The sequence below is a fragment of the Triturus cristatus genome, chromosome 8 (genome assembly GCF_964204655.1).
Source record: "Triturus cristatus chromosome 8, aTriCri1.1, whole genome shotgun sequence".
NCBI classification, from domain to species: Eukaryota; Metazoa; Chordata; class Amphibia; order Caudata; family Salamandridae; genus Triturus; species Triturus cristatus.
This window is the reverse complement of record NC_140591.1, coordinates 751,744,358-751,758,867: the sequence shown is the minus strand read 5'-3', so window position 1 is coordinate 751,758,867 and position 14,510 is coordinate 751,744,358.

Sequence of the window (14,510 nt, the reverse complement as noted above, 5' to 3'; positions counted from 1 at the left end):
ACCCGTGACCGCAAGGGGGAGGGTGCCCCAGAAACACATCTGGGCCCTGATCGCCGTCACCGCCCTGCCCAAGTTACCCTCCACTAAGTCAGCGGGTCGTCGGTACACCTGAATGCCCAGGTAACGGAAAGTGTCCGGTTGCCACCGGACAGGCACACCTCCCAGTTGAAACCGGGGATCCAGGGTATCATCACGGAACGGGTAGAGACACAATTTGGCTGCGTTCACCTTTAACCCGGAAAGCGTTGCAAACTCCGTGAGAACCCGTTCAAGGTCCCCTGAGATATTCGCCACGTCCCGCACGAAGATCAAGAGGTCATCCGCGTACAAGGAAACCTGGTGGGTGGCGTCGCCCATTGGAATGCCGTCCGTCAACACCCCCCGCAGGGTGGCTGCCAAGGGCTCAATGGCAAGCGCTAAAAGGAGGGGTGAGAGGGGGCACCCCTGCCTGGTACCTCGGCCAACCGAGATGGCCTCGGAAATATACGGGCCAGTCCTCACCCTGACCACAGGGTTCTTATAGAGGAGCGCCGCCATTTGCAGAAACCCAAGGCCTAGTCCGTAATGTGATAATGTTGCCACCAGGTAGCCCCATTCCAAGCTATCGAAGGCTTTCTCGAGGTCTAACACTAGACAGCCCGCCCGTGGCCAATGCTGTGCACCGTGTGTGGCAACACGGAAGAACCGGCGAAGATTGAGCGAAGTACTGCGCTTCGGCACAAACCCATTCTGGTCCCTGTGCACCAGTACAGGTACGGTGGGGGCCAACCGCTCTGCCAGGACCTTGGCCAGGATCTTGTAGTCGGTGTTGAGGAGGGCAAGGGGGCGATAGGACCCTAGATGAGCAGGATCACGCCCCGGCTTGGGGAAAGAGATCAGGTAGGCTTCCCTCATGGAGGCGGGCAGGGTGGCCTCCTCAAGGGCTGTGAGATATAACGCGTGCAGACGGGGCACCAGAGACTCCCGATATGCTTTGTAGTATTCTGCCGGGAGACCATCCGGCCCAGGCGCCCTGCCAGAGGCCAATGAGGCCACCGCGTCCCCTATCTCCTCCAGAGTGAGGGGACCCTCCAGTGTTTCCTGGTGGGCATCCGGAACTGTGGGGAGGCCGGCAGCCCCCAAGAACAGATCAAGATCCTGTGCCTGCCGTCGCCCCACCGAGGTGTACAGATCTTTGTAGTGTGCCATGAGCGTCTGGTGGATCTCCCACTGCGTGTGCACCAGCGTGCCGTCCAGCCCGCGAATGGAGGCTATTGGCGCATAGCCCGATTCCTGTCGGATCAGCCAGGCCAGCAATCGCCCCGCCCTGTCCGATGTGGCGTGGACCCGTGCCGAATGGGCAGCGTAGTTGTGGCAGCGCAACCTCTCCAACAGCTCAGCATGGCGTGCCCGAAGCCGGGCCAGCCTGGTCGAGTCACGCCCACCACCCTCGCCATGACGTTCGCATGCCAGTAGCCGGGTCTCCAGAGCGGTGAGTAGCAACGTAAGTTGCTTACGGATATTCCCCGTCACCCCCAGACAGTGTCCCCGCATGGCTGCCTTGTGCGCGTCCCACTCCGTCAACGTGCTCCCCGCCGTGCCCTCATTGAGGTCAAAGAACTGTTCGACCGCTGTGCCGAGCGAGGCCCGGAACTCCGCGTCCTCAAGAGCAGCCGGTCGCAAGCGCCAAGTGGGGACGGGGGGTCTCCCCGGGTCCCAGCAGAGACGCAGTCGAAGAGGGTTGTGGTCGGAGTGAGTCCGGCCCAAGTAATCCGCCTGGACTATCAAAGGGTCCAGCGACGGGGAGCTCACCACCCTGTCAAGGCGGACGTGAAGATCATGTACCGCAGAATGATATGAATAGAGCTGGTCATTTGGTATGTGTACTAATACTATATGTTGAAGTCGTCGTGTTGAATTCTATGTAGTGTGTACGGCTTCTGGAACTTGGGAGCTGGTGACGGTTCCGTAGTAGGGCAGAGGAAAGTGAGTGCTGCTCTCGGGAAAGACGGGATTGTTGGAATTACCTGTACGTATGCAGGAAAAAAACGTGTGACAATTGAAGTTGCACGTTCACATTGTCTGGGTTCGGAATCAGTGACATCGTCATTTGTTACTATTAGGGACATTTTTCGGTATAAAAGGAGTGCGTATGATAGCGAAAGGTTATCTGTGAAACTCTGGTCTTAAGTCCCAGGGATCCGTAAGGTTCACCGTTAAAGCTTATCGCTGGAGAAGTAATAGGTATTCTCTGAGCTTGTCTGAAGGACTGGGCAGAGGTAAGCGCTGCTTGGTTAACGTGTGTTATAATTCTGTAGTGGGACAGACTGTTCGCTGTTCTCGGGAAAGGCAGGATTCTGTGTGCATGTGCTACATTTTCTGGTGTGAAAGTGCGTGAATGTATGAGCATTTAGTTGATTGTAAGACTCTTTGGAGCAGTCCTAGAGGAAACAGTTAATAGATGCATGTTAGAAGGACAGAGTAGAGGGATGTGCTACTGTGTCAACGAAAGTAATAATTCCGTGGTAGAGCAGAGGTAAGCGCTGTTCTAGAGGAAAGTGGGATTCTTGTGAAAAAGATTTTCTTTACTATTCTGTGGATAGCGAAGCAGACAATGGAGATGTTTATATGTTGTAACTAATAGATTTTGTGGAATCTGAACGAAGTCTACTGAGAAGGCTTTGTAGAGGAGGGGTAGACGAGTGACAGAAGACGAAGTAGAAGCGACTGCAGCGACTGCTGACGTCATACAGACCGCGCTCTGATTGGGTAGTGGATCAGAACAGTGCTCGCGCTGGGATTGGTGCGTTGGTGTGAGCCGCGCAGGGATTGGAAGGAGTACAGGGTGACGTAGACGCTTCAGGATTGGTGCGTTGGTGTGAGTCGCGCTGTTATTGGACAAAAGATCGTACAGTTGCGGAAGGGTCTAGGGAATATTGGTAAACATTAAAATGTATTACCAACCGGAGGAAAAGAAGAAGAAATCCTTGTTCGGTAAAATTAAAAGGTGGTTCGACAAGGATAAAAACATAATAACTAGAGAGGGTGAATTGCTACCTCCAACGAGAACTCCTGCATCCTTCATGGTTGCGAAATATGGGTATCATACCTGTATTTGGTTAGATAACTGGGCTAAGTACACTAAGGAAGACGGTGTTTTAGCGTTCCCGGAACATGGTTCATTTAATCTGGCCGTGTTGAGAAATTTACGGGAAAAGATGATGTGTCTAGAGCCTAGACCAAGGCCGACACAGTTCGAGGCGTTGGTGGAATGGGAAGATGAGGTGCATGAGCGAGAAAAGCAGAGGAGTGGAGGCAACTCTAGATATATGTTCGGGAGGAAATATGATCGTGAAACACATCATGATCGAATGAGGAGATGGCGAGATGCTAGGATGGCAGAGGGATTATATCCTATGAGGACAGTTGACGAGAGGGAAGAGAGGAAGGGTACAGAAAAGGTGCCTGATGCAGAAGTGAGAAGGTATGGGGCTAATGATTACGAGGATGAGGTCTTGGATGACATGATTTACAAGAGACCACCTCCATATAGACCAGAACCAGAAGAGAGCACGCCAGTTGCTACTCCAATAAGAGATACTTTGCGAATTGTGAAAACTGAGGTTGTGACACCAGATCTGAAAAGTGGTAGCTCTTTCACAGAAAGGGAGAGAGAGAGAGAGCGAGAGAGAGAGAATCGAGTCAGTGACGAGAAAACAAGAGAATTAGCCAGAACCACATCTGAGCTGACTGAGAAAATTAGGGAGCTGACGAAAAATCTTGAAGCTGTTACAGTGCCTGTAACGATAGGTCCGGTTGTGCCTATTTTTGATAAGCAAAGAATGGGTGAAAATGGTTTGACAGTTCCCTATGTTGGAAATGGTTTGGTTGGTACTTGCACTTTGGAAGAATCGGGAATAAGAACAGGAGGAAATAATTTGAGGCAGTCGAGACATGACAGATGTAGTGGAGGATTAGATGTGCAGTCTAATTCAGGATTGGATACTGGTTGTTTGGGAGGAACGATTTTGGAACCACAGAGGATGACAGAACAAGTGGGTGCAGTAAAAAAGTCTACTGAAATAACGGCTGAGGATTTGAATGATTGGTTGAAAGTTCTTCAAAAGAAGGATAAAGATTCACAGGCAATTGATGTAGCCAGGTTGCGCATAGAATTGGAGGAGCTTATTGCGGGAACAATTCCTACAGATATACTGAAAAACCATCATGATGGAGAGTTGTTATTTATGTGCAAGAGTATCACCTGGAGGGCTAAAAGTACACATGACAGGTTAAAGGCAATAGCGAGTGAACAAGGGGTTGACATGGATAAGGTGAAAGCTTTGCAGAAGCCTTACAGGGTGGATTTCTCCGACAAAGATATTGAGAATCTAAATGGTGCTGGCAGAACAGGACAGATTAAGGAAATGATTGCCTTATTGCGAAAATGGGGTGATGTGGAAAAGTGGAAGGATAGATGGTACAAGAAAAGGGAAGATTCAGTGGACAGGACTTACTCAGCTTTTCCCATGAGAGAAAAAGAAAAAACAGTGGATGCTTATCCTATGAGAGAGATTTCTGGAGGAGGATATGTACATGTCCCATGGACTAGACAGGATATTTTGTCATTTACGAATGATTTCCCTCGACTGAGAGAAAAGCCTGTCGAGTGGTATAGGCAGGTAGACAGGTTTGTGAAATTGTCAAAAGTGCTGTGGATTGACCTGAATAGTCTGTTTGATATAATTGCTCCAGCAGACTTGTGGGCAGAGTGTAAAATAGTTGTAAATAGTTGTAGATTGGCCTGCTAAGGAGTATCCAAGAGATCCGAAAACAGGAGCACCAGATCCAGAGGTAATGAAGAAATACGATCAGGTTATAGTGTTCCTGAAAAACAAGGTACCCCCGAAAGAGACAGACTCGGTTAAGATAGATCGAACACATCAGGAAGCGAAAGAATCAGTTCATGCTTTTTACGAAAGGCTGATACTGGCTTTCAAACAGTTTAGTGGAGATGAACACCTGGGTGACAAGGATTTGAGTCATTTTGTATACAGATTTGTATATGGCCTGAGACCTGAAATCAGTGAAAGAATACGTGAGCATACAGTTGATTGGCAGAGTAAAAAGATTGATGAAATCTTGAGACATGCAAAGTACTTCAGTGATGAGATTGAAACAAAACAGAGAAAGCTGAAAGAGAAAGCAATGTGGGCACAGGTGAAAGTTGCTGAGAGACAAGAAGCACAGTTGGTGGAACAGGCAAATAATCCAGGAAATAGGTCCAGATATGCAGGAAAGGGAAAGGGGAATCTAGAGGAGGCAAAGAAGAAGTTTCCTTGTCACAACTGTGGACAATTGGGGCATTGGAGATCCGAGTGTACCAATCCACCATTAGTGAGTAATGAGAATAAAACCTTAAATCAACAGGTGCAGAACGAGGGGTGTAATCAACAGCAGCAACAGCAGAAGGTTGTCAGACAGCAGAGTCAAGAGCCAAAACCGCCCTTGCCGCAGAATAGAGGGTCCCAAAAGTATAACCAGGACTCAGGATTCTACAATGATGAGCAGGTAAACAAACTGAGACGTTCAAACCCGGTATAGCAGTACTGGTTAAAGAATGAGGGGAGTGAGTCTGAAGGGGACTATTGACGGTGCCGAAGAGAGGAGGAAGAGTGCATACTTGGTGCAACTCTAGAAATAGACCAGGCAGGACCATTTGTAGATGGAAAAATAAATGGGGAGAGTGTTACTTTTTTGGTAGACACAGGAGCGACAAGATCAACTGTCAGGTCAGCAGATATTAGAAATCTTCCTCTCTCGGACGAAGCAATCCAAGTAGTTGGTGTAGCCAATACACAGATTAAGACTCGTCTTACCGAACCAGTAAGGGTAAGAATAGGGAAATTTTCAGACATGCACAGATTTGTAGTCTGTGACACTAGTCCAGTGAACTTGTTAGGTAGGGACCTATTGTGCAAGATGAATTGTACAATTTTCTGTACTCCGGATGGAATAGCTTTTGAGACACCAGATGAGGATGTTTTGTACCGGATGACTCTAGATAATAGAGAGAGTGAGATTGTTGGTACATATGCAGTGTTTAACCCAGATGATTTGCCTCAGGAGTTGAGACACACAGTGAAAACAGCGGTTTGGGATTTTACTGGAGAAGATGTGGGGTTGATGAATAATGTAGATCCAGTGAAGATTTCAGTGAAAGAGGGGATTGTTTATCCTAATATTCCTCAGTACAGATTGACACCAGAGATAATTGAGGGAATAACTCCTATAATTGATAAGATGATTCAACAGGGGGTTTTGAGAGAGTTACTGAGTAGCCCGTGTAATTCACCGATAATGGGGCTAAAGAAAGCTAATGGGAAGTTCAGGATTGTACAGGATTTGAGAAAAGTTAACAAAATTGTGGTGGCATGTTGTCCCATTGTGCCAAATCCGTCAGTGATTTTGTATCAGATTCCTCATGATGCTGAGTGGTACACGGTAATTGATTTGTGTCATGCTTTCTTTTCAATTCCATTGCATCATGACAGCCAGCCGATTTTTGCATTTAGATTTGGCCAGCGTATTTTAGCATGGTGTCGTATCCCACAGGGGTATACAGAGAGTCCTTCGATATTCAATCAGTTATTGAAGAAATCATTGGAGAGTTTGATCATGCCTGAAAGCTCAGTATTAGTGCAGTACATCGATGACCTGCTTGTGGCATCAAAGACACGTGAAGCTTGTGAATTAGATACCATAGCTTTACTGAATCATCTGGCAGATGGAGGGTTAAAGGTATCTCCAGTCAAATTGCAATTTTGCAAGAAAGAGGTGCATTATCTTGGACACAATATTGAAAAAGGTCTGAGAAAAGTGACCGATGACAGGATCAAGATTATCAGAGGAATGAGAGCCCCGATGACCCAGAGAGAAGTGAGGATGTTTCTGGGGATGGTGGGTTATTGTCGTCAGTGGATAAGTAATTTCTCCCTGATAGCAAAGCCACTGATTAAATTGACCAAAAGTGAGGTGAGAGACCCATTGGAACTGGATGGAGAACAGATGGCAGCATTTGAGGAGTTGAAGAGCAGAATGTGTGAAGCCCCTGCTTTGGGAATGCCAGACTATGAGAAAGAGTTTGAGTTGTACTGCAGTGAGAGAAATGGATGTGCACTTTGAGTGTTAATTCAGAAACATGGACAACTGAGAAGGCTGATTGCGTACTTCTCATCGACACTTGACCCCGTAGCTGTGGGTTTGCCAGGTTGCCTGAAAGCAGTAGCTGCTACATGTAGAAGTTTGGAACAGAGTGAGGGTATAATAATGGGATATCCTGTAAGGGTATTCGTACCTCATGATGTGGCAATTCTTTTGACAAGAAGCAGGACTCAGTACATGTCACATAGTCGACTGACTAAATATGAGAAAATAATTCTGGGAGCATCAAATGTGACTCTTGAGAGATGTGTAAATGTGAATCCAGCAACGTTGTTGCCAGATGCTGAAAATGTGAATGTGGGAGATGATGTTGATCATGATTGTTTGGATGTGCTCGACTACTGCACAAAACCTAGACCAGACATAAGAGATTTGCCATTGCCTGAAAGTGATCATGTGCTGTTTGTGAATGGATCATGTCTAAGGACTGATGATGGTGTGCTGAGTGCAGCATATGCAGTGTGCAAGGTTTCAGAAGTTATGGAAGCTTCGCCTTTGAAAGGAGTAAGATCTGCTCAAGTGGCTGAATTGGTGGCATTAACAAAAGCTTGCAAAATTGGGAAGAATCTGAGAGTGACTGTGATGACTGATAGTCAGTACGGATTTGGAGTCGTTCCTGATTTTGGCCAGCTTTGGCTACAGAGAGGTTTCTTGACGTCGAGTGGGACTCCAATAAAGAATGCTGAAGTGATTGGAAAGTTGCTTGAGGCGATACAGCTGCCTAAAGAGTTAGCAGTTGTGAAGTGTGCTGCTCATGGACAAGGAGATGATTTTGTAACTCTTGGTAATCGTTTTGCCAATGACATAGCACAGTATTGTGCAAAGAACAATCATTCGATTAATAGGGCACGAGAAAAGGAAATGTCTTTTTGTTCTGTGATGTTTACTAATGTCCTAGAAACGTGGGATGAAGTGAAACAGTTGCAGGATGAGGCAGGAGATGAGGAAATGAGAGATTGAATCAAGGCAGGTTGTGCCACAAGAGAGACAGATCATGTTTGGATCTATAGAGATGGTAGACCAGTCATGCCCAATTCCATGCTGTCGACAATGGCAAGAATGTATCATGGCCAGGGACATCTGGGGAGGGATGCTATGATTAGGTCCTTCAAGCAAACCTGGTACAATGCAAAGTTCAGGCTGATTGCAGAGAGCATCTGTCAGAGATGTTTGATTTGTCAGCAGTTCAATACTGGGAAAAAGACAGTGGTGAGTCTAGGAACAATAGGCAGAGAAGGAGGTCCTTTTACCAGAATGCAAATTGATTTCATTGAAATGCCCCAAGTGAACAGATTGAGGTATGTTCTAGTGGTAGTCTGTTTGTTCTCAAGATGGGTGGAGGCCTATCCGACTAGGAGAAATGATGGAATAACAGTGGCAAAGTTACTGTTAAGAGAGTTGATTCCTAGGTACGGGTTCCCAGTGACAATTGAGTCTGATAGAGGTGGACACTTCTACAATGAGCTCATGGGTTTAATTTGTGAAGCATTGAGCATACAGCAGAATCTACATTGTGCATACAGGCCAGAGGCTTCTGGCGTCGTTGAACAGATGAATGGCACAATAAAAAACCGAATTGGTAAGATGTGTTTAGCCACTGGAATGAAATGGCCTGATGTCTTGCCTCTAGTGCTGATGACTATTAGGTCTACTCCAGATAGAACCACAGGTTTGAGTCCGCACGAAATCTTAATGGGACGTGCGATGAGACATGCTTTCGTGCCTATCAACAAGTTGATGACAATAACTGATGACATGATTTTGGATTACTGTAAAGGCCTGGCTGACGCAGTTCATTCTGTGTTTCACCAGGTTGGAGAAGACGCTACCACACTTGAGAAGAAGCAGGCCCATGATCTGAGTCCAGGGGACTGGGTGAGGATTAAGGTGCACAGAAGAAGAAATTGCTTGGTTCCAAGGTGGGGAAGGCCAAGACAAGTTATTTTGACTACGTCTACTGCAGTAAAGTGTGCTGGTGTGAAAAACTGGGTGCATGCGAGTCATACTCTGAGAGTTCCAAATCCAAAGGATGGGACTGGTAAAGAGTATTTTGAAGAGTCTGATGCACAGGATGTTGTTGAAGATCTGATACAATTCGATGTTGCTGAAGAAGAAGTGAAAAGTGATGAAAATCCAAATTGAGTGAACTGAAGGAGTCACTTGGAGAAAAGTGTAAAGAAGAAAACCTGAAATGAGCTGTTTGAAAAATCTAGTGGTTTAGTGTTTTAGTAGTGGAGTAGAAGAGGCTAAGTCAAAAGACACTGCCAAAGTAGTAAAATGGCTAACACAGAGAATAATCAAAGTAGATGTGCCTTCTTAAAAAGGTGGTGTAGAATGTGCTGCTGCTGTACTGGATTATTAATGCTATTGTGGGGTGTACTTGGTTTATTGGTTACTTTTAGAGTTACAATAGACACTTTTGGAATACATACTGAGAATGTGACTAATGTAGAGAAGAGTTCACAGAAAGTAGTTCCAACTAGAATTAGTAACATTTACATACATAAAGATAGGTCAATTAATGATTTTTCTAGCAATGTTTTTTCAAAGTTGTTGTACGAATACGTAAAGACAATAGAAGTTAGGGATTGCTACGTTTGTATGCAATTACCTGCATCCGTTTCAGAAGGTGTTACTTATCACCATTTACCAGCTACGTATGGGATTTCATGTAGTGTGTTAAGTAGTGTTTTTTATTTGTTAGGGAAAATAGATTATGAGATGTCTAACAAAGATAATATTTTTGGGCAATTGCCTATGAATAAAAAGCTGAATCCAGCTAAAGAAGCTAACATTTTTGGTGAGATTTTTATTGAGAAAGAAGAATTAACATTAGATTACATTTTTAGAAACAATTTAACTTGCAGTTTGAAAGAAGAGGAGAAGGCTTTCCTAGACATGGTAGAGGAAAGGAGAATGAACATGCATGAAAAGGCAGGGAAATATAAAGTGAGTGAGACAATTTGGGATATTGAGATGGGAAAGGAATTGAAGAATGGGGCTAGTCCAACTTTGGCTTTAGATGCACCACAGAAGGGTAAACTATGCATTACCAGAAAGAAATCCCAATATGATAGGTATTTTGTTGGGACTAGTGAGTGTCATGATACATACTTCATTGCAACAGGATGGGGTTTTAAAGGTGGAGAAGATCCAGTTTTCCCAGGAGTGTATTACGTTTGTGGGAACAAGGCTTATTACAAGTTGCCTGACCATTGGTATGGCACGTGTTATGTGGGCCTGGTCTTTCCAAAGATTTTCCATATAGATAGGATAGAAGATGTAGAACACATTAATTTACTAACACGTTTTAAGAGAGAAACTTGGTCAGAAATAGTAGGTGATATTTTTGGAGCTTTAATTCCAGCCGTGGGAATTTCTTTAAATGCATATGGAATTCGGAAATTGTCAACAGTGGTGGATCGCTTATCGACAAGTACCGCTGGAGGGTTTCTTTTGGTAAATACGGAGATGATTGCCGTACGTGCCATGTCTATGCAAAATCGACTTGCCCTTGATATTTTATTGGCCAAGGAGGGTGGAGTTTGTGGAATGCTGAAAGTTCAACATTGTTGCACTTACATTCCTGACGAAAGCAGAGATCTAAAGGTCTATATCAAAAATATTACTGATTTGCATGAAGAATTAGTACCACTGGAAGCTGAGAGTATCTGGACTAAAATAGCTAATAAGATAGTTGCTGTTAAGAGTTTTATTGCTAAGATAGGTAGTACCATTATTGGTAGAGTATTATTTCCATTGACATGTGTAATTATTGCTTTATTGATACTAAGATTGGGGTGTTTGTGTTGTAAAAACAGGGGAGGGAAAAAGAGAATAATTAGAGGAAATGCTGAAAAGAAACAAAAGAGGTCAAGGAGAGACCCACAAGAAATAGAATTAGAAGAATTGAGGGAGAGTGTTTACTTGGAGTCAAAGAGGGATGATGAGAGGGAGTCTGGTGTTTAACCCCTTCAGCGCGGCGCGGATTTCCGCGCCACGCTGAAGGTTCCGTGCGCGGGCGGGGCCATGACGGAACGGTTCCGTCATAAGCACAGCCCAACCGACGTACATGACGGAACCGTTCCGTCATAAGCGTCGAAGGGGTTAATGTTGTGTTATAAAAGACATTTCAATTTCTCCTAGGAATTGGGACTACATTTTTTTTTTGGGTTGGTTTTTGTGGTGATAATATATCACCAAAGGGGGGATTGCTGGAGCAGAGTTTTCTGTTGAAAATTTATCGACTTTTAAGCTCCAGTTTTGTTTATATGTTATGATTAAAATTACTAATTTGTAATCACTAAATATTAGTTTTGTTAAATGTCTAAATCAATCAACATTACTAATGAGAGAAACTACACGTGGGATGCATATATGTTGCTTAATAATAATGTGCAAATTTATTAAATGAGCATCGCAAAAGTGCTATTTGTTTCGAGTTTATGCTTTAAAATGACGCGTGCTAATGCTTCTTTGTGTTGCAGACGGCTAGGTAATTACATACACATAAGGGTATTAGTGGGAATTAACACTGTATAATCATTATGATGTGGTAACGTTGTTTTGTGTTTCTTTTAATTAAGATGGTCTGTGTTGGCCTAAACAAAGATGGCTGCTATTTACAGCCTGCACTCGAGTGATTGAATTTTGACGACAGGCCTTGCTGAACATGGTTATAAGTCACCTGACCACAGCCTCTGCCTGAATTAAAAGTTTCCGTGAGGACAGCAGCTCTGGGCATGAATCCAATTGTCCTTGGAGAAGAATTAAGCTACAATGAACAATGACAAATCTGCGGTGGCTCTGCTATGGTACCAAGGAAGAGCATTCATAAAAGTAACACTTGCAAACTCGAGTTTCCTTCTTCCGTGTTTTTTATTTTTGTGATTTTTCCTGAGCTGAGGTTTTCTAGATGTTACCAAGTGACATCCTTTCCTGCTCGCTCTGCTCAGCGGCTCAACGGATATTCAAAGTTTGTTTGTAACTTTTATTTTGTCATTTTTGTTATAAATATGCTAGACTAGAGAGGGTCCGTGTTCATTGCATTCATCGTGTTCTTTGCGGTCATTGCGTTTTGGACTTCTTCCTGAACCTATGCTGAGGACGGCAGCTCGAGAGACTTTACTGAGAGACCTGTCCTGACCCTTTTAGCTAGAATAGGTAACTATGAGAATAATGATTTTGCTATTGATTGACTTTCATTTTGAACTAATTTAGATAAAAAATTATCTTTGTTTGAATTCCAGTGTCGGGTGGTTATTTCTTTGTCATTTATTGAGTTTCTAATGTTTACTTATGTTTAAAATCATGACTCAGGACAATAACTTTATGGTCGCATTGACCTCGTTTAGATGCAGATTGGTTTAGGTTTCTCTCCTATATTCAGTGTGGATAGAGTAATAGTGTGAATTTTAGTGTGATGGGCCCTAGCGTATGATGAGTGTATGTGCGTGTAACTGTAGGTTTACCCTGTCCGTGGAAGTAGGGAGAATTTATATGCGCCGATCTGCAGCACCGACACCTCGTTATAATAGAAAGAGGACCACGCGTCAGTCAGACATGGGTCCTCGCTCCCTTCTCCTGCTCCACACTAAATTCAGACGCGGGCGCAGGGCGCCCTGTCAGGAGGCAAAGCGCTCCGAGTACACCACAACCACTGCGAGACCTTCTCGTTTAAACAACGTGTGCGCGTCGCACGAATAACTCAAAACCACAGCGGAAAAAACAATGCCTAATCAACACCTTCAAGCAGCGCGAGTCGCGCAACACTTCAAAGCAGTATATCAAAGTATGAGAATCAAATTAGACCAATTAAACAAGTTACAGGAATAAAATTGAAGAGCACTTAACTGGCTATGAAGCAGCAAAGAAAGAGGACACAGACTTTGTGAGAGATTTATATAGGGCAGAGCTCTATGGTTGGCCATGTGATGTGATGGTATCATGGAAAATGTAGTAATATTAAAAACTTTATTGTGATTGGCTGCTGTTGGAAAGTAGTAAAGAAAAGAGAAGCATAATCAGAGCCTCCGGCCCTGACAGAATTCAATGCATTACAATAATGCTTTACTAGCATTCCGCAGCTCGTATCATGCGTTTATTGTCAAATCATTTTTTATGATGTTAGCCAAATTGCATAGCTGCCAAGGTTTTCAGATTGCTATGTGTGACATTTTCATAATTTCTGTGTAATTTCAATGACTGAGTGACGCTTTCTCCTGAGCATAATCAAGCAATCAAGACAAGGGAAACACATAAATATCAGAAATTACAGCCATTTGAGCAACAAGAAACTCCAAGAAGATCTTAAAACTGCTGCAAAGCCCCAGAAATGGAAGAGCACTAACCTAGTGCTATTGTAACCAGAGTAACTAACACTGTCAGGCTGAGGCACCGGCTGCAGGCTGCAACAGCTGCCTGATCACGCGCTGCCACTGGAATCTGTCTTATTATATTAACACACACAGGGTAGTATTTATTTTGGCTGCATCAGTCTGGAGGACTGTGGCAGGTGTCGCTTCACAATTGCAGGCAGCAACTCTGGTCTGCAAGGCTGGCTCCACTGTTGAGCCAAGTGCCGAAACCAGGTTTCGAACCTAGATCCCCAGGTTCCAAAGTCAGCCTCTCTAGACCAGTGCTTAATTTGGACCAGAGCTTTCCGGTGCTGAGCACTGGCACTTAATTGGTTTCCGGTGCTCGGCACTGGCACCTAATTGTCAAGACCACACTTAGGGCAGTCTGCCACAAGGTGGCACTGCTCATGTAATTTAGAGATTATCAGTATAACAGTTGTTTAGGAAAACAATATACATCAAAAAATTACTAATACCTGCCTCCTCAGCCATTCCTTTAGCTTTGGGGACATGGAATAATCTGAACTGTCGCATTCACATGCGAGAGAGATGGTTAGTAGTTGTTTTGGCAGCGATGACAGGGGTGGTGCAAGCTGCAGTGGCCTCCTTGTCAGAGCCCTGGCACTTCATATTTTACAAATTAAGCACTGCTCTAGACACTCAGTCACATGTCCAGTAAACGGAGTTCATTCTAGTGTTGCTTGTTTATTACTCTCGAAGACTAAATGGCTGAATTTGGCAAATGCTGATCAGATCCTGTCATTTGTAGGTGTTGCATAAACTATGCAGGAATTGCATTACACACTGAGATATATTCCTAGTTTACTTGTCAAGGCATACATAGATGTGAAAAAAGGTGTTAACATGAGCAACGCCTAATAGACTGCCAGTTTTCACCAGATGCCTGAACCAGGAGACCATGTGGAATGAAGTCATTTCTGCTTCATCTGT